This window comes from Falco punctatus, assembly GCF_963210335.1.
Source record: "Falco punctatus genome assembly, chromosome: 9".
In the NCBI taxonomy this organism is placed as follows: domain Eukaryota; kingdom Metazoa; phylum Chordata; class Aves; order Falconiformes; family Falconidae; genus Falco; species Falco punctatus.
The window spans coordinates 27,200,359-27,219,638 of record NC_137589.1 but is presented as its reverse complement, the minus strand read 5'-3'; the positions used below and the strand labels follow the sequence as shown (position 1 = coordinate 27,219,638).

The 19,280-nt window shown below is 40.1% G+C and overlaps 1 protein-coding gene across 1 annotated transcript in view; it reads right to left on the bottom strand.

Moving 5' to 3' along the window:
- ZNF518A (zinc finger protein 518A) overlaps window positions 1–6,417 on the bottom strand; it is a 35,995-nt gene extending 29,578 nt beyond the window's left edge. The window contains exon 1 of the mRNA XM_080400968.1: window positions 2,827–6,417. The gene's annotated coding sequence lies outside the window, so the exon portion shown is untranslated. The remainder of the gene's footprint in view (window positions 1–2,826) is intronic.
- Between the last annotated feature and the right edge of the window lie 12,863 nt (window positions 6,418–19,280).

Genomic DNA, 19,280 nt, shown 5'->3' with positions numbered 1-19,280 from the left:
AATTCTCACATATTTTCACAGGAGCCATGATACATTTCACAAAAGAACAAGAAAACTGACTTAGTAAAGTGAGAATTTATGCTTCAGAAGTAACTATCTCTTGGACAGGTCAAAGCTAACATAGCAGTTTGGTGCCATTCCCACCTAGGCCCCACTTGATCTGATAGAACTGGGGGAGAGGGACACACATTACTCCTCAGAGACGTGTTCCCAGCTGCCTCTAGGACTTATTAAGGAAACTGGATATTGTCCCCTGATGTTACATCTGCCCTCAAACCTGGAAAACAGACTTTTTAATTACAACTAACATTCTCTCCTTATCCTGGTTACTTTGTCATTCAGATACCCAAGCCTCTCAGTTTCTCAGGCAGACTGTAGCTCACTTCTTCCATTTTTACCGCTCAACACGGATTTCGTTTTCAAGTTTTGGCCACTGCTTTCAGTGTAATTGTTAAAAAAATGGGAGGAAAAAAGAAAAAAAGAGAAGAAAATAAAGCTGACCCAGGAACCTAAGTAGAGTGGGGAGTCTGCAGGCAGCAGATGGAAAACAAGCACAGAGTACTAGGAACAATGTGAAAACAGGGTCAGCAGGAAACATCAAGTAAATGTAGCTTCCTCTATGGAAAATGTATTTGCATTGACTTCATTTAACTTTGTATACGAGAAACGGCAAACTTCAGGCTGCAGAGTTCCTTTTCCTTTCCATTGAAAAGTTGGCTTATACAGATTAAAGACATTTTGTAACTATGTAATGTAAACCAATGACAAACAAACAAAAAATTAAATGTACTATAACTCTTCAAACCCTCTTCTCAGCCTCTATCTGTACAGTACCAAGCCTAATGGCATCCTTGTCTACGACTTGACATAGCTTCCCATGGAAAGCTATGTTTATTAAAAACAAAAAGTAACAAAATAGAAAAGTGACTCATGAACTTGTCCAAAATCTAAATTTAAAAAGTAGGGTGAAATTTCATAGTGCAAGCAAGTGCCTCAGGAGTATTGTTAGATCTCCTCTTGCAAAGTCAACTGGAAGTGTCTAAGCCCTCTGCTCTGGATGTGGTTACTCCTGTGGGGTGAACCACCAGACCTGACAATTGACACTCATTTGTGTCAGTGCGTTCTGACACCTCCGTTCTGGAGGTGAAACCCTCCAGGAAAGAAGCAGTAACCATGTGTTAACAGCAGTAAGTGAAGGTGTGTCTATGCCTGAAGCCTGAATATTAAATATTTTCAGTGCTTTAGACTGTGACCCATTAATTTTACTGGAAATAAAGCATTTAGATTCCTTGAATAGCTATAGATTTCAGTGCCATGGTCACTGGGCCTCATTTTAAATCCCAGTTTACTTTTGCCTACGACTGCAAATATGGATATGAAATGACAGGAGTTTCCCCTAAATTCTCTTTTTTTGTGAAAAAGAAAACCAGCAAACCATAATGTAATCTAATATCAGGCAGACATTTGCTTTACAGGATAATAGACATACTGGATTAAACTCATCCCAGAGCAAGTATAAAAGAGTATAAAGTAATTTAAATGTGTTGATGTAGGTGCATGAATTTTTATTACGAGTGTTAATGACTCTAGAAGGTGAAAGGCAGTGAAAGCTCAGGATTACAGAAACATATTTACCACAGACAAAATGCTGCTCACAGCAGTGGATTTTTATGAGTGTGGTTCAGAATGTCAAACAGATAGTGCTCAGCCCTGAGACAAGCCACTGCACCTCTGCAGGCTGGCTGGCATTGGTATTTACCATTCCCCTTATTTAACATTCCCCCTGTTTCAAAACTGTGAGAAACATTTTTCCTTCACTCTGAAGCAGTCTGTACTGCATTTCTTAATCTGCCAGCTAAACCCTCTAGAAACCAGTCTTGCTTCCTTCTCTGAGTTTGATGGGACAGGAAGAGCAGAAGGAAAGGAAGAAAGACACGAAGAAAACACAGCATACCAGCAATAGACATATCAGGGGTTTGAGACTTGCAACATTCAAATAAGCTCAAAAGATCTGATGGACATTTCTCTGAGCAGAAGCCAAGAATAGTTGAGGTAATTATGCTAATTCTTGTAACAACCCTGCAGAGGAAGAAGAAAAAGGTGTCTGAGGATGGTGATGTGGCATATGGGGCAGCCAGATCGAGGTTGCTTTCAGTTTCAGAGGCGGAGGGAGTAAGAATCCTTTTAGAAGGTTAGAAAAGTAGCTACAACACAACCTGTGGGTAAAAGGTTTATCACATTCCTTATTCAAGAAGTTAAAGTCAACCTTCTTAGAAGAAGAATAAATAACGGAAGACCTCATCCCATGTAACATGGAGGGACTTCTCCATAGCAGTAACAGGTTTTCTTACCTTGGAACCAAGTTTTCAGGTACCTTTGCATTTGTACACTAAATTTAAGAAAGAAAGAAAAAAAAAAAAAAAACAAAAAAAAAAACCCCAAAACAATACAAACAAAAAACCCACACAAAATCCAGAAGCACTTCAATGTACAGGAAAATTAAGTGAACCATTTAAAAAAAGGAGATACAGCAAAAAACTGCATTCATTAAGGATTCCCTAATCCCTCTAAAGAGGTCTGTATACCCACAGCAGAGCAGCAAAAGCACTAAAGATGGACGATCAATATAAAATAGTCAGTTCTTGTGAGCAGTGATTTTGGCATTTTAGAGTTCAGAAACCGCTGCAGGAAAATTAACCTCTACAGAGTGTTCTGTAACAAGAAGATTTAAAAATATAAATAAATAATTCTGGGCATGCTGCCTGAAAGATTAAAAGACTATAAATATGAGAGCAAATAAAATTCAAAGCAATCAAAAGTACCTACATGTTGTTCCTTTGCAGAAGCAATGAGAAATCACATCTTGTGAGCATGTAACTGATTTAGAACATCATTCTAAAGAAGCTTCCAAGAGTGTAGAAGCTGACTCACACAAACAAAAAGCCTTGCATGAGTTGCATTTTCAGCAATGCAGATAACAAATTCAGTGCATGATAATGAAGGCTTCAGCCATGTTGGGCGGTAGAACAGGTTATTTTTGGCATCCCTAAAATCCATTCTATTTTGATGTGTTGCCAATGACGGCGTCATTTCGACTTTCTGAAGCTGCTGGTTGAGACACCCACATTGTTCTCATCTAAAGGACGGTAACGTCCCTTTGTTTAACAATAGTTGAAACAATGGAAAACCACTGGCCCCCGAAGAAGTCTCAGGGAAAATGGACAGTAATGCTGTCTGTGGGGTTTACCAAGGGCCTGGCAAAGGTGGGAGTAGTGAAAGACTGGTTTATACAGCTGGATGTGATGAGAGGAGAAATACCCAAGGAGTATTCCAGGAGAACAGCAAAGCCATTACACAGGGCTGTCTGCAATTTTTCTGCTACTTTCTTTTTGCATAACCTTCAAAACAAAGAAGAAAAAAAAAAAAAAAAAGAAGCAGAAAAAGAGCATGGTTGCCATGAAACTGCTTCCTGCTGTTTGGTTACTCTATATCTACAGGATGCAAGAACAGGATGGCACCAGAAAAAAACAGCCACCTTCATCATCACTATCTTCTAAGAGTTACAACTTGCAATACCCTGGCTATAAGCAAGCTGTAGGAACATCAGCAGGCACCGTGGAGAAGAGATGAGGCAGTATTCAAGAAAGAAAACTTTGAGGTGTTCTTAGTGGAAGACTATAGATGCTTGCAGAAGTAAGTCTCCTGGACATTATGATCTGAAGAAAAAGGCATTAATCAATTTCAAAGGTTTCCTGGAAAACAAATCTCATTCCACGATGGCATTGCTCGCTGGAAAGCAACTGCAACCACCCAGCCACACAGAAAAGCTGAGTTGCATCATTCACTGTTGGAAACAGAAAGACAGACCAGCAGGGTGGCCTGTGTTCTGTGGAATAATTTCTGCAAAAAAAGGGAAGTCAAAAAAAGTTTTGACCAGCTTGAAACTTGCTTGTCATTCTCAGCTAACTGGATAGGCAGCCACACCAACCAGAAAATATCAGTTCAGCATTTATCTGCCCCATGTGTAATTCACAGATACCCCCAGGGTTGAGAACAGACCTGCGCCAAGACACAAGAGCCCATTTCTTTAAGTGCAATTCTTTTTCTTTAAGTTGCCTTGCAATTTCAGGCAATTCAATACTACAGTTCAAATAAATGGGTTTGGAGAGATAAAAATAAAAGAGATTCTTTTGTGAAACTTCCTGCTTTTTGTTAGTGCTGCAAAACTTGTTGCCAAAAGAAGGACTGTTCCCCATATTCTTTTTAAAGGCATCTGTCAGCCTGAGTGCACCAAGGTGGGAGTGGAAAAGAGGCTGTCTCCAAAATGGCAGAGGACAAAGAAGCTTTTACCCGAGGTAGATTCAGATTCAGTAGAGATACTAAAGATTACAGCAAACCAATTTATTGCTGCACGTAGGGCTTGGATTTGCAAGTGAACGGAGACCATAACACTTAAAGAAAATATTTTGCCATGAAGCATACCTTGGACTGGAACTACGAATTGAAAGCAGCCACTACTGAAGAAGATGAAAGCCAACCACTGGAAGGAAATAACTATGAAAACATAATACCCTTCTGTGAAAAACAATAAGATAAGCACCCTATGAAATGCTCTACAAATGGAACTCTCAGTGTACTTCAATACCAAGATTTTTCCAAAGTGCAAGGAAGCTTTGCACTTGCCTTCCCAGAGTCTGTGTTTCATCCTATAGTCTGAGTTCACAATCAGAAAAAAAAACTCAACTGTTCTCCACTCACCTATGCACCTGCTACATTTTTCTTAAGCGTCATGGCCTTTTCCTTCGTGTTTACTGAACACATGGGAATTGTGCTAAATGATCCCTACTGACTGAGACAGGCTTATTGTTGCAAGACAACTTCTGTTCTGTACTTCTAAAGCAGATTAATTTCTTCAGTTCTCCCTGTGTCTGTATTTCAGTTAATTTTTTTTAATCTTGTAGTGAATTATGAACACACAGAGATCTAAGTGTAATATTTTAATTTTTGGTCGAATGTTGTTTTCATTTTAAAGCCTCCTGTTTTTCTTAGAGGATTGTGTAAAATCCTCCCACCATCACCAAATAATCATTCAGCAGGATTTTTGATTCCCAGCTTGTGCCTTGAAGAAAAGCAGATGCTTCATGATCATAGTAGCTAAAAACTCCAACAAGCAGAAGAAGAAAAGGACACAAACCTGCCTTGTTATTATCTAAGACCCATAGAAAAACAAGGTGGCTGTTAAACAAGGTGATTGGAAAAGGAAGGAATGAACTACTAGCGTAGTTTTCCTGAACACTGAATAACTACTGTTAGCACTCTGAAACAGCAGATCTTCGGTACCTGTAAACTCCTTGCCTGGTTCTGTGCTCAAAGGACTCTGCCACTGTGGCCAATCTGGATGCAATTCTCCCTTTCAGGGTTCAGTTTAATGCTCAAATAGTAATCTCAAAGTAGGCAAACCGGTGGTGATGCCAACTCTCTCCTGCAAATACTGCCACCCCCTTACTTCATGTAACTGTCCCCTCTCTCTGTCTTTGTCTCTTTCCACTAGAGAAGAGCTGAGAGGTGTCTGATCGAACCCCATGTAGACAGCCCATTCCCCTAAAAGATCCCCAAAAGACAGTTTTCCCAGGGATGTGAGCCAAGCCAGTGGAAGCACATGAACTAGTTATAGGCCTAGATATAGACCTACAGACGCTGAAGTACCTGTTGGTCTTTGCTACTTAAACAACATCATCTATGGCTGAGAAGTCTCCTGGATTTCATATGGGTCTGGCATATTCTGCAGTTGGTTTGTTTCTGATCATCCATTTTGCAACCACCAAGTAGTATTCGGTCCCCTGCAGGCAGCTGCTTGCACGCTCCATTAGGCTGTTACTCCACAAACTGAGGCATCCCGTGAGGCAAGAAGGGAATAAAAACATGCCAGAAAATCACCGTCCCTTCTGTCTTTCCATTCTCCTCCCATAGCAGAAGCACATAAAGCAGGCCAGGGCTGACCAGTGAGCGCAGCCATGCCTGCAGTGTTACACACCAGCTCAAGGTTTAGCAGTGCTCAGAGCTCTACAAAGCATTAGACCATCAGCATCCTGAAAGCCTGCCCAAGTAGGCAGAAGAAAATAAGCAATGTTATTTTCATTGCAGTGTTGGTAAAATGGAGCCTCAGAGAGATTAAATGACCTGCCCACAGTCAGATAAGTGGTATCTTGCAAAGCTAACGCATAAATCCAAATCACCAGTTTACCAGTCTAATGCCTTAATACAAGGCCATTTGAACTGTAAAAGTTTTCTTCCATGTTTTCCAGTGTCCGTCACTCTTTTCCATTCTGCTGCAGAGAGGCTACAGTCAACAGATTATCACGAGGGCTCACAGATACATATTTCAGTGTAAACTTAAAGATAAGGTACCTATTTCAGGCTTTCCATATGAAGAGAAGTTTCCAAATACCAGTAACTACAACACTAACTCATCTTAGGTTGAACACAACTATGTCAACAGTCAGGGCAGAGCAACATAATTCAGAAAAATGTGGATTACATGGTCATCCAACCATGACCCAGAGCTCAGAGCTGAAGAGGACAGACTCTACTTATCACAAATTTCATTCAGCTTAATCTTTTAACTGGCTACACAGTATTTTCATATGGATATTTTCTATATATCTATATAGATTCCTTGGATATAGATTCATATGGATATTTTCTATATATCTATATAACTATATGCGCATACCTAAAGCTTCCCCCCCCCCATTTATAGAAATTAAAGATCAAAAAGCTGAAAATCTAGTCAGAGCATTTCACTGTAAGCAGTTATCAAAAGTAAATAAATCAGAAAGATCATGGAGACTCATTTGGCAATGAGTAGGAGGAAACCATGCGGAATTTTGCTTGAAAGAACGTAGTCATGCTGAAGAGCAAGTTCAGACTAGTTTGGAGGCACAGTAACAAGGAGACCGTGTTCTCCTTGATTTATGTTGAACAAGAAGCCAGCAAGCAATTCTTATTTTTAGTGAAAATGCTAACTTTCCTATCCTAACAGATCATAGCAGAAATTTCACAGCACAACTGCTTAATGCTGAAACAAAAATGCTACAGGGTTGTCCAGACGTCGCGTAACCCACCATTTTCTGAGCAGTCCTTCTGCCCTGACTGCGGTGGAAGAAGTGAGACTGGAGAGGGACAGTGGTTCAAAGTGGTTTGAACCACATCTACAAATGATAGAGTAATAACTTTAATGCATGAGTACAATCCTCTGCCTACACTGTCCTCTCAGGGGGACGAAGAAGAGGGGATGTGCAGGAGACATCCAAGCCCTGCTGGGGTAGATTTCTCACCACCCTGAACGCAGCTCGCAGGCATCACGCTGCCAGTGTCATTCCTGACAAAAAATAAGTGTCACTTCCCACGGTTCCTCTCCTTTCACTATTTCAGCATTATTGATCTGGTAAAGCCTGGAGCACTGTGTCTTTGGGAAGAGCAAGGAAGGAAGAGAAAGGAGTGTGCCAAGCTGACTGCCATCGGTGGCAGGCTTCATCTCTGATCCTGGTGGTCCCTCTAGAGGTAAAAAAGCAATGCTGTTTCCAAATTTATTCCTAGACTTCTCTGCCGAATTGGCAAACTGGGACTGGAGCGTGAGTTCCGAGACGCTGTCACCTATCCGAGCAGGTCTCAGCCTGAGGTTCGTCTACTACCAATTACCGGGTTGTAGTATACATCGAGTTGCACCAATTTAACATACCCCTCAGCTGAGCAGAGGGTCCGGTGCTGCGCTTACCTCTGCCTCCTTTACAGCTCCTTAAACCCCGAGGCTGAAAACTTCAATATGCTAAGTAAGAATGCTTATATTGACGGATTATCTTTTTTCTTTTTCCACACATTCATTCCTTTCTCCCCATTCATTTCTTCATTTTCAGGCACTGAAGGGAAAACTAAAAACACTTGAATGAGAACTGTTATACGAATAAACAAAACTTGATGTTAGCAATACTTATTGTTTTTTTCTGTCCTCCAGCTTTAGTTACACTTCAGAAAGATATCCAATTGTTATTAATTATATATATATATATATATTTACATGTGTGTGTATATATATATAGAAAAGGAACACTGGATCTTCTGCTTCTTTCTCACAGGAATTACATAGTGATCGCAACAAGCTCCTCAAGAGAAGAGATAGCAACAAAAGCTCTTTGTCCAATGGCACTACTGCCTATTGGCAGCATTTCATAGTATGCGAACCCAATTTCACACACACATACAGACACAAATACATATGCCTTCTGCTCTGCAGATGCACACAGTTCACGGAGCTCTAGGCGCCCAGCTTGTCCCTTACTGTTACCAGATGAACTGTGCAGTTCAAATCAGCAGGGAGCACCCGGGGGAGTTGCAAAGGATTTTCTCACTGCATTTCAGGGGAACCAAGGTGGATCCCTGATGAAGGGTGCAGAAAAAAACATACACATACAGACCTGGAAGCCAGAGCTGATGCAAGCCTGAGAGCAGCACCTTGCACTGTGCTTCCCAAGGTTGTGGCAGTCTATTTGGGAGTGCAGCTACTTAGTCACAGCCTGCATCACTCCAAACCTGAGTCATTGGTATCAGCACTAGTTTCTCACCATAGCCCTTCACTAGATCGCAATCAATCTGGGCATCACAGGAGGCTTCCCAGGATAAGTATTCTGGAGCCAGCAAAGGTTTACAGTGATACCAGCATTCTCAAGCCAAGACATGATTCATTAGCTAGAAAAATCAAATAATATTTGTGCACATAGCTTAAGCGTCAAATAAAAGCTTCTTTATCTAGCCTGCCAGCTTTCCCTGGTTTAATGTGGTGGCTCCCTGCATCCTGCCTGGAGCACAAATACAAGTTTTCAGTGGCAGCCCCATGGCCCAGGTCTGATAATGGGCTCACCCAACTCCATAGGAGTCTCCCTGACCAGAGACCATTAAAAGCTTTAATGTGACAGAGACTTTAGTCTCCAGAGCATCCCATGACCTCTCCATTTACATGCTGGCAGTCCTTACGCAGTCATTCCTGCCAGACTAGACATGATTCAGTGATCCTCATCCAGCCCATTCAATTATTTGGGGAGAGGCCAAACCATTGAGACCAAGAGTCAGCAATTTTTAATTTAGTGGGTATCTGAGTCACACCATTAAAAAAAAAAAAAAAAAAAAAACAAAAAACAAACCAAAAAAAACCCAACAAAACCAATTAAAAAAAAAAAACAAACACAAAAAACCAAACCAAAATTTCTAAGTGCTAACACTGATTATGGTACCAGTTCTCCCTGGTCTCAGACAGCTGCCTTAACTTTCTGCCTTGGTTTACTTTATCTAAGAACTGAAGATGATAATTTGTCAATAAGGGAAAAAGATGTCTTTAAAATACTTGGAGATAAAAACTGCTCCGGGTATTCTGGCGGGTATTCAATATTAGAATAATAGCAATGAATGTATATTCTTGCCTTCCTTCAATTTGCTTTGAAGAATCCCAAACAAAACTTCAAAATAATCCTGACAACTCTTAAAAGGTACCTTTGGTAAAGTACTCCTGGCTTCCACAGATTAAAAGAGGCACACAGGATACAATTTCAACACAGGCAAAGGAGTATCAAGATTACAGATGGCTAATGTACCTATTAAAGTCATAAAAAATAGAAAACGCTCCAGTGCCCTTTAACTGAAGTGACTGATCACAATGGCACACTCAAGATGTCCATGAACATCAGGAAGGTTCTGCAGCGAGAATGACGCAAGATTCAAGAATCTACAAATTCACTTATAAATGAAAATGATCCTGAATCTAAGGCAATCTCATGCATTCTCAGAGCTCAAATTACTTAATCACTTCCATTTCTTTTAAAATAGCACTGTGTATACCGTAACCCTGTTTCAAGTGAGGTACTTCAAAATACTTGCACACAAGCAAACCTGACAGGCATCCTCACAGCAACTGCCCCACGATGCTTTTGTCCACAGCACATAGAAAGTACCTGGCTTTTCCTCTGCACTGGGGCAGACAGTTTAAAATCACATTGTATTAGCAAAAGCCTGCACAGACTGTTACTGCAAATGACCTGTTATCTGTTATAGCTTCCTATTCAGCAACTCCAAGCTGAGCCTTGGGACTTAAATCTCTAAGAAGCAATTTTTTTTTCTTCAATTTGTGCACAAGTGGCAGTCAACATCAAATGCTATGAAGTAAAACCTGCCTGCTCTTGCTGCTCTCTCCTTATTCTCATTACAAAATTACTCTAAGACTGAGTAACTTTGGTTTCTGCGTGTAGCATCTTCATTTATTTGAAACTATTACACGCACACATTCATTTACCCAGATATTTTCGGTAATAATATTCAATGACTTCTTCTAAAACATGTGAACATGGCTAGATTTTGAGATAGAATGTAATTCTAGATATACACCTCAAAAGGTTCTGTTAGTAGGAATAAACCTGTAGCGATCAATTAAGAGGGTTAGGAAGAGGGCCTGAGTTTTGTTTGTTGTTTTTAATAACTTGTTTCCTCCTTCTGTTTAAACAAGGACATTCTGTGAATACTACTGAAAGAGCATCACTACATACTGCTGGAGAACTAGAAGACAAGTGGCAGTACTAGATTTGACTAGAGGGCTATGGCAAGTTCAGCTAATTTCAGCCCAGTGCCTCCATCATGCTCGGCCAGGGTTTCACAAGCAGAGGTCACAACAGTCCTTACAGCAGGCCATATCTATGCTCTTCCTAAATACTGGTCCTCAAAGCAGTAAGGAGCATGACATTCTCCAAAATCCATTTACTTCATATCGCAAAAAGCCTCCAGGCAGTTAGTGTGCTGGCGTTTGAGAACATACTGACAAGGTAAGATGCTAAAACATAAGCTACACTGAGGCAAGCAGCATCCTTTGGGCTTCCAAAGAGATTCTATTCCCACCTCAGATGGGACAGGCTCAGTGATTGTTCAGGCAATTAGTAGAATCTCTAGGCCCTCAAAATTGCATGTATACATAACCATTCAATCTTCTGCTTCTGAAGGAATTTATTTTACTCAATTATGTCATCAATATCCCAGGTAAATAGGTTCTATGAGACAGAGAGCTATTCACTCAGATTACAGCTATTCCTACAGGTGGGAAAAGGAATGGTACCAGACCATTTCTGGTTTCTGGTGCATGTGGCACTGAAAGTAATAAATTATTCAGTAAAGATTGTACAGATTTTAACAACTTAAGAACAATAATTTCTCAGTATCAAAACTCCAACTGACTTCACTGGGAACAGAATGGAGCTGTTGCAGTAAGTAGCATCAGATTTAAAAATCTGGATTATGGGGAGCTCTCAGTTAAACCTTGGTGATGATATGCTTATGACATGTTTAAATTATGCTAATACAGTCTTTGAATGTTTTATTAATTCCACTGAGCAACCTGGCTGTTTCCCAGCCGGCTGGAAGCAGGTCAAAGTTAGGCAATGCTTCCAGGGCGGACCCCTGACAACATGAGTAATTACCCTGGAATCTTACTCCTGAGAACTCTTTCTAAATTACTCGAAAAATAACCCACGTTACACTGCATTTTCCAAACTGACATTTTCTCTCCATATCAGGCTGATACCTAAAGTAAATAGTTCAGACGTTCACAAAAAAATCCTGGTTCAGATTATGCCATTTATTCCTCCGTTTCAGGAAGAAGCTAAAAAAAGGAAGTCAGGAAAAATGCTGGTTCTGCAATACTGCTCAGCTTATTTAGCTGCCTCTCATGACAGAGTTAAAATAAAATGGTGATGATTCATGACATTATAAAATTAATCTCGATACACTCATATAGATTTACATTGCAAATAGTCCAAACCTGAAAACAGTTGAAAACAGATGCATGCAGTGCATATAATTTCCCCTACATCCACATATCCACTTTTCCTGTGACCCATGGAGTGTTAGAAATCCGTGGAGATTTCTCTGATCATCTGTTGCTAGCTTGCTCCCTCATTTTCTCTGCCTAAAGTATATCTTAAGAAGCGAAATGTACATTACTATTACTAAATTTTACATCATCACTGAAGTAGTTTCATAAGAAATGCAAAATCCCAGTCAAAGGGGATGGGGACGGTAAAATAATGTTTCTCCTGTCATGAAGAGGATGTCGTAGCTACGTTGGAGAGCTCTGTCAATTTACTTTGTGTTCTGCAACCTCAGAATATTTCATTTCTTGCTCTCATTTAACTGTAGACTATTAATCAGCCAAAAACGTATATCTTGGCTTTGGGAAGTACTCACAAACCACTAGAGAAAAGCCATGAAATAATATTCAGTATGACCTAATCTGAACTCAGAAGCAAAAACAGTAGATTCTTTTATTACTTCTCCTGTGGTTTTTCTCTGATTCAGTCAATCTGTGTAACCGTTTCACAAATTTAAGCAAGAAGGATGTCATTCTATCTTTTTAAAATAATTTCAGCTTTCAGACTCTTCCATCGATGGTTAAAAAAAAATCAAAGACTTCATTGTCTTTTTGTTGCCAGTAACTACATTAATAGTTGCTCCATCTTACACACTCTTTAAGACAAAGCCTGCCACCTCATCTCATGTTACTCGTTTGATTTCAATGGAAGCATTTAGATGAGTTTACTTTGCAGGATTATTTGCATCCAGAGATTGCATGGCATGAGTGTCACTTGGTTACTTGGGCCACAGCTAACTTCTTTACAGAACAAGGAATTGAAACTCAGAAACATAGAGGACACAAGTGTTCTTATCCATAGGTAAGAGCAGGCTTCCACGGGCACTAATACCAGATCTATGTTGGATCAGCCAGCAGTAGAAATTTCATCTATATCAGGATTTACACAGATCTGATTTTGATGTGATTAAAATAGTAAGAGTATAAACTACAGAGCTTGTACTGGCTTTATAATTTTGTGAGCTTTAGGTTGGCTGTCAGAGGACAGGTGATTCCTGTTCTTGTGTAAAGTAACTGTAGCACTAAGAGAGAATTGTTGATATAAGCACCACAAGCATAACCCAGTAAATGTTTTAAACAAAGCTGAACTATCAGAGAAACTTCATGCCAGATCAAAGCTTTGGGTCATGCAGCAACACATTTTTAAACCACTTGTAGAAGTTCGGAAGTTGAACTTAATATTTTGTTAAACCACAACCCAGAGTGGTTCTAGCATCAGTGGCTCTGTGTCTGCAGCATTATACCTCTGATTTTCATAATAAATTAATAATTTAAATTTAAGTAAAATGTGGGTGTGTTTTTTTTTTATTTCACTTCTAGATCATCACCATGGAAATGCTTATCTGAAATCTTTAATAAACATGGTCAGGCAGTGAAACCTAACCGTTGGAAAAGTCAGTCTAATCTGACATGCTTTTTTCCATATTTTTCCCCGTGATCTAACATACATGTTGATCTAGCAATGAACATCTGATATTGTCTGACAAGCCAACTTTTCCATGGTGACCCCAGCCAAGCATATCAGTGTTTGAGCATTGCTCTGAACATCAGTCTCTAAGGACTTATCAGTTCACGGTCACTCCTATCAATCATCTGTGTCTGCTCTTCTCCAACTCCATCCCACCATATGCTCCCCTCCCTGACCACAGGGATCACTCCCTGCAGCCACATATTCACCCCAACATTATCAAGATGGATTTTCCTTCACCTATTGCAGTCCAGAGCTCTTGCTCCCCTACAGCAACATGTAGACACAAAAAGCCAGTTTTGAAGATGTAAACACACTGATGCATGCAGCAGGGCAACTTTAAATGGCACCTTTACTTTCATAAAACTTTCAGAACTCAGTTCAATTCAATTCTTGTGTTTATAAAAAAAACCAAACAACCAGGAATCAACAATAATACCACTTGGCTTTTATAGCTAAGTAACACCATAAACTGCAAACTGCAGTCGGTAAACTCAAAAGAATTCTACATGCATTTTCAAACAAAGAGTAATTTAAAAAATGCAACAAACTTCCACAAAACAATTATCCGTCAGTATCAATCAAATTGTTTCTTACAAGCAATACCTACTCTAATCATAGTCACATACTAAGCAAAGCAATGACTCAAACACAAAGATTGACTTTTACCATCTGTTTTGAAATTGTTGGACCACCACTTACAGAAAAAACACAAGCTGGCATTTCTTAAGACTGAGGCCATTAGTGAGAGGAGAAACATGAAGTGCTAGTTCGTTTTCTTGCCAAAGAGAATCTTGTACAAATTTAAAATATGGTAATGTATGAGTGTTTCACAGATAATGTTTATTTACCATATTGATATCTCTAATTTCAGTCTGAGATTTATATCATTTTTCATATGCAGTGTTTCTCACTCAAAATGGTAAGCAAATTTGAGTCCATTTTGCCAACAGTGCAAAAGAAATGGTTCTTACACGTTGTGCTGAAAGTAACTCTGAATGGGACAGGAAAACAAACATGACTTCATCAGAAACTGTGAACACAATAACAGCAATGCGATGTGAAAAGCAACTAAAGAGCCCAGTCACAGATGTGCAGTGACTCTTGACGGCACTTTCCCTCAAGTTTGAAGTTGGTTAAGGTGCAGAATGAGCAATGTCTCACCAGATCCTCTCACCTCTCACACAGCGGTGATAGTGGAGATTGCCCTTTTCCTCCCAGAGCGGAACCCATCTTAATATTGCCTCTTTCCTCATTGTTAGAGAAACAGTGCTGATTAATTTAAACAGAAAAAATACTTCCTACTGAACCCTTCCTTCCGCGAGATGTTAACTACCTGTTCAGGGCACAGCTTTTATACAAGTCTGCATATGTGTTCATCAAACAGGCCCAAACAGAGCCCTCAGTACAAAATGGAGGTCACCACTTTAGATGGGAGTATCACTGACAATGAGCTGTCAAACCAAACAGTTTGGGTTCATTTTACTGTTCCATCCAGATATCCTTTCAACTGGAGTGTTCATTTAACACACTTTTTTAACAGTTATCACGTTGCTTTTAACAATATCCAAATGGAGGTATGTTTCTGCATTTTTAATAATGCAGTGGGTGTAATGAGTCATAATGCAATGAGTGAAAATAAAGAGTACTGACTCACGTTATTAAAACATGTCTCAACTAGATGTGTTGTGACTAGGTAATTATGCACTGAATAGCATAAGGAAATATTAGGAAGCAGAAGTGAAGGTCTGTTTGTCCATAAAGCTTGAGAAAGGTGCATCCAAACATTAAACCAGATATGATATAGTTGATTGGCTCCTTCAACACATGACCGTGTGCCTGGCAGTAAAATGTCTCCCAAACATCTAAAAATCTCAAATCCTTTCAGCATAGCGAGACACAAAGATTACATTAGAAGTCCCTGGGCTCTGGCTATCAGATGCAGAACTGGCCACATCCATCAGACACTGTTGCAGAACCAGATCCCAGATCTCATTGTGATCTGTGATAAGGATACACTGCTCCTACATACTGCAACCCCAAACCACAAGGTCATCACTACCAACACAACTGACTAAGGTGCAGCACTCCCAAATAACGGATCAAGGAGCACAGTACTTGAAACACACACAAACCCTGTGGGATTTGGCAGCATTTACCCCAGCCCCAAGTCTTCTGAAATTTATCATTCTTCATTTCTGGGGTTTTTTTTGCCTCATGGACACAAAGTAAACCATGCTGTGACCCTGGCAAACATCCTGGAAGCGAGTGTAACGCAGAGCAGCCAACGCTACAGGGAAGCTGAAGACTCCCGCAGCAGTAAGGTGAACATGAGCCAACAGTACGCCGTGGCCATGAAGAAGTGTAGCAGCATCTGGCCTGCATTAACAGGACCACAGCGAAAGACGTGGTTATTACCCTCTACTTAGCACTCATGGGACCTCATCTAGAGTACTGCATACAGCTTTGGGACCCCTCCTCCCCCCAGTACAACAAAGACATTGACTAACTGGAGCAAATTCATCAGATGGCTACCAAGATGGTTAGGGACTGGAGGACTTGCCCTTTGAAGAGAGGCTGAGCAATATGGGCTTGTTCAGCCCAGAGAAGAGACAGTTCCAGAAGGATCTAATAGCAGCCTTCCTTCACTTAGAAGGAAGCGCAGCACTCTACACATCCCTGCCTTACCCCTGCGCATGTAAATCAGGACACACTCAAAACAAGCTCAGTAAGCCCTCCGAACAGAGGATATTAATGGTTACTTTCAGTTGTAGCAGTTGGGGTTTCACTAGCAAGAAACTGGAAATATGAAGTTTTCCATTTGTGCCTGGCTACCTACCTACTAGTAGGCTGAAAACCTACTAGTCCAGTCAACAAGAATCACTGCAAAGACCAAGTGCCCCTGTGGGTATGAGCCCACGTCTCTTGCAGCTCTTCTCCTTGGCAACCACTAGCAGACAAAAGCATTAACTTTGTGGTACTCTGCCTGGGCTGGTTCCTAATTTGGCAGCCTTGGATATTACATTAAAAAAATAAATCTTTTGTTGGACCTTAAGTTTAAAATGAAAAGGAACAGGCCACTTTTCCCTACTTAAATTCTGTGGATATAACTAAAATCAAAACATGTTTGACAGGAACAACAACATATCACTAACTGCTCTACCCCTCCACCACTGAGCTAACTGCACGACAAGTAACCTTTCCCAAATTCCAGTCAAATGAGCTGAAGCCTTCCAAGCAGGAAGTACATATGCTTTAGATGCAAAATTCCTCCAGTCTTTTTAGTTACTGACGAAGTTATTTCCTAAACCAAGAGTGTGACTTACAGAAAAGAAGAACCTCTCAGTACAAATTATATCCACCAACACTCTTCCACTTATATCAGTGTTTCCTTCATCCAACACATTATCAAAAACATATATCCTAATAAAATAACATTTATCCTAAAGCCAAATAAAACATTCACGGGCACACATTTTTATAATAGCTTCCCAGAGGATGGGAAAACACTAAAGGCCAAATTATTTATTAAAATGCTTCATGAAAAGCCTGCATCGTTCAGACCAGAGCGTTCTCAGATGCTTTCTCTCTTAATAGCCATATTAACAACTAAAGTCAACAGTTCCAAAGGATATTTACCAGCTAAGTTCAAATCTAATAATCACATTTTAGTAGCTATTCTGGGAATACAAATTCCCAGACAACTTTGAAAATCTTACCCACAGAGTACCTTTAACATTCAATACAGGCACTTACAAATACGACCCTGGAGTATTTTCGGTAGGAGACCACCCTCACTAATGCTCCTGAAGTGTTACGACTCTTTTTACCGACATGCCACATTTCATCTACCACCATGCTGCAAAAGAGCTCTGCGAGCAGTTACAGTCCTGCCCTTAGAGTGATTCATTCCCTTTAATTAAATGCCCTTGAAATGTTACTGCTACAAATGTCATCGGATGCAGCCTTTGTTTGAAAATAAGATCAACAAGTACAGTAACAAAAGCAGAGCTAACTTTCTCAGCACCAAGAAACACAGGAACTAACTTTCAACGATTTTTTTTTTTAATAACGCTCAGTTCTACAAAACTGAGATTCTCTTACATTGTAACTCCAAAAATGCAGTCCTTCAAAAATGCCTTTTAAGGAATTACCACCTCTTTATTCAGATAAGAACCTCTAAGGAACATCAAAACAAAAGCAAGAACCAATAAACAAAACAACAATTAACACAGCAATTGCATTGTTATTTAAATATTTCTTTCAGCACTATGTCACCCCAGAATTAAGTTTCTATCCTGGAGTCCGCTTAGGCAGCTGCAAGTGACTGATTCACTCCATTCTGCCAGTCAAGACAAATCCAGGTTTCAAAGAGGTACCTTATGACAATGGGCACAGAAGTAAAACAATGTGTCAGTCTTTAGAAATGGTTGTACTCTGTGGTTGACGTACCATTAAAACTAAGAACAATAGACCAGAAATTGTTCCTTTTATATTAGGAGGGGGAAAAGGTTTCTAATGTAGAGAGAGATGGCGGATCAGAGTATTTGCTGTACTTGGCAGTTACGTGCAAGTTCCTCATTTGTATTTTAAAAGCCACATTTCTTTTTCCGCAGGCCAAGAAGAACAACCAAAAAAATCAGGGGAGGAAAAAGCAGCTTAAGCACATAAATACATGCATCAACTTCTGAGATAGAGATCTAACCTCCCAGTAACTACAAAGCGAAGTCAGATCACCCACTATGTCTGAAATTGTGTTGAGACTATAACCTGTGAATTACAGGTCCATAAATTGTGAAACTTCAGCAGCATCCTCTTCAGAAGATTCCACAAAAATGTTACAAGCATTTTAGTCCAGATTTCAGAGGTTACATTCTAGCCTGTTTTGGATGTAGTTCAGGGTCATAATTTTTCTTGGGGGGTTCCAAGAATAACGGTGTTTCTTGCTATCTGGCACCTTTTCAAAGCACAGACAGCAGCTCTCACAGCCAATTTCATTTCCCCCTTGAGACACATGTATTTACTTAGGTGATTCACAGTCATTCACAGAAAGAGGACAGCCATTTCAAAATGGTTTCATAACATTTAGTTGTGCTTTCTGTTCTCTCAGGTTCCATATACCGTCTTCCATAAATGGAAAACTTCACAATTGCAGTTTCTTGCTAATGAAAACCTAACTACTGCCACTGAAAGTAATCTTTAATATCCTCAGTTTATTCTAAGAACTTGCTGAGTTTGTTTTATTCTGTCCTGACTTACAGGGGACTACGGTAGGAATACTTGGAGCACTGTACCCAGCCTTGACCATCAAAAGTATATAAAATCTGCACCAGTTCAAAAAATACCACTGGTTATTACTTTTAGGACTGATTATATGACATGCAAAGAAGCTATATTAACCTATTCACATTAAAGTTGCACTACTCGCATTCCCATTTAAATCCCTAAACTGTGATCTTGCAGACTCTGGACTCTGAAGACAATCAGCCTCAGTTTGGAGGCTCCCAGACTGTTCTCTGTTTTTCCAGTTGGGGCTAAAGGTGTAAGCTGAGATGTATGCCTCCTGCAGATAGCGACATGGCTGTACAGAAGTGCCTTGACTTTTTCAATAGGATGATTTTTGGGATGCCTCCAGGATCAGAAAAATGCATACCAGGAGCAATCCCGGCTTTGGGCAGGATGATGAGGCTCTTTCCAAACCTATCTTTTGATTGTGTGAAAAGCAGATACGCATGCAACTGTTCACAAGATCAACGACTCAATTGAAATAGGTTGTAAAGGGTGTGTAGCAACTTGGAAAAAGGCAATGAAGAAGCGTTACAAGGATCTGAAATTGACAGTTCCACAGCTCAG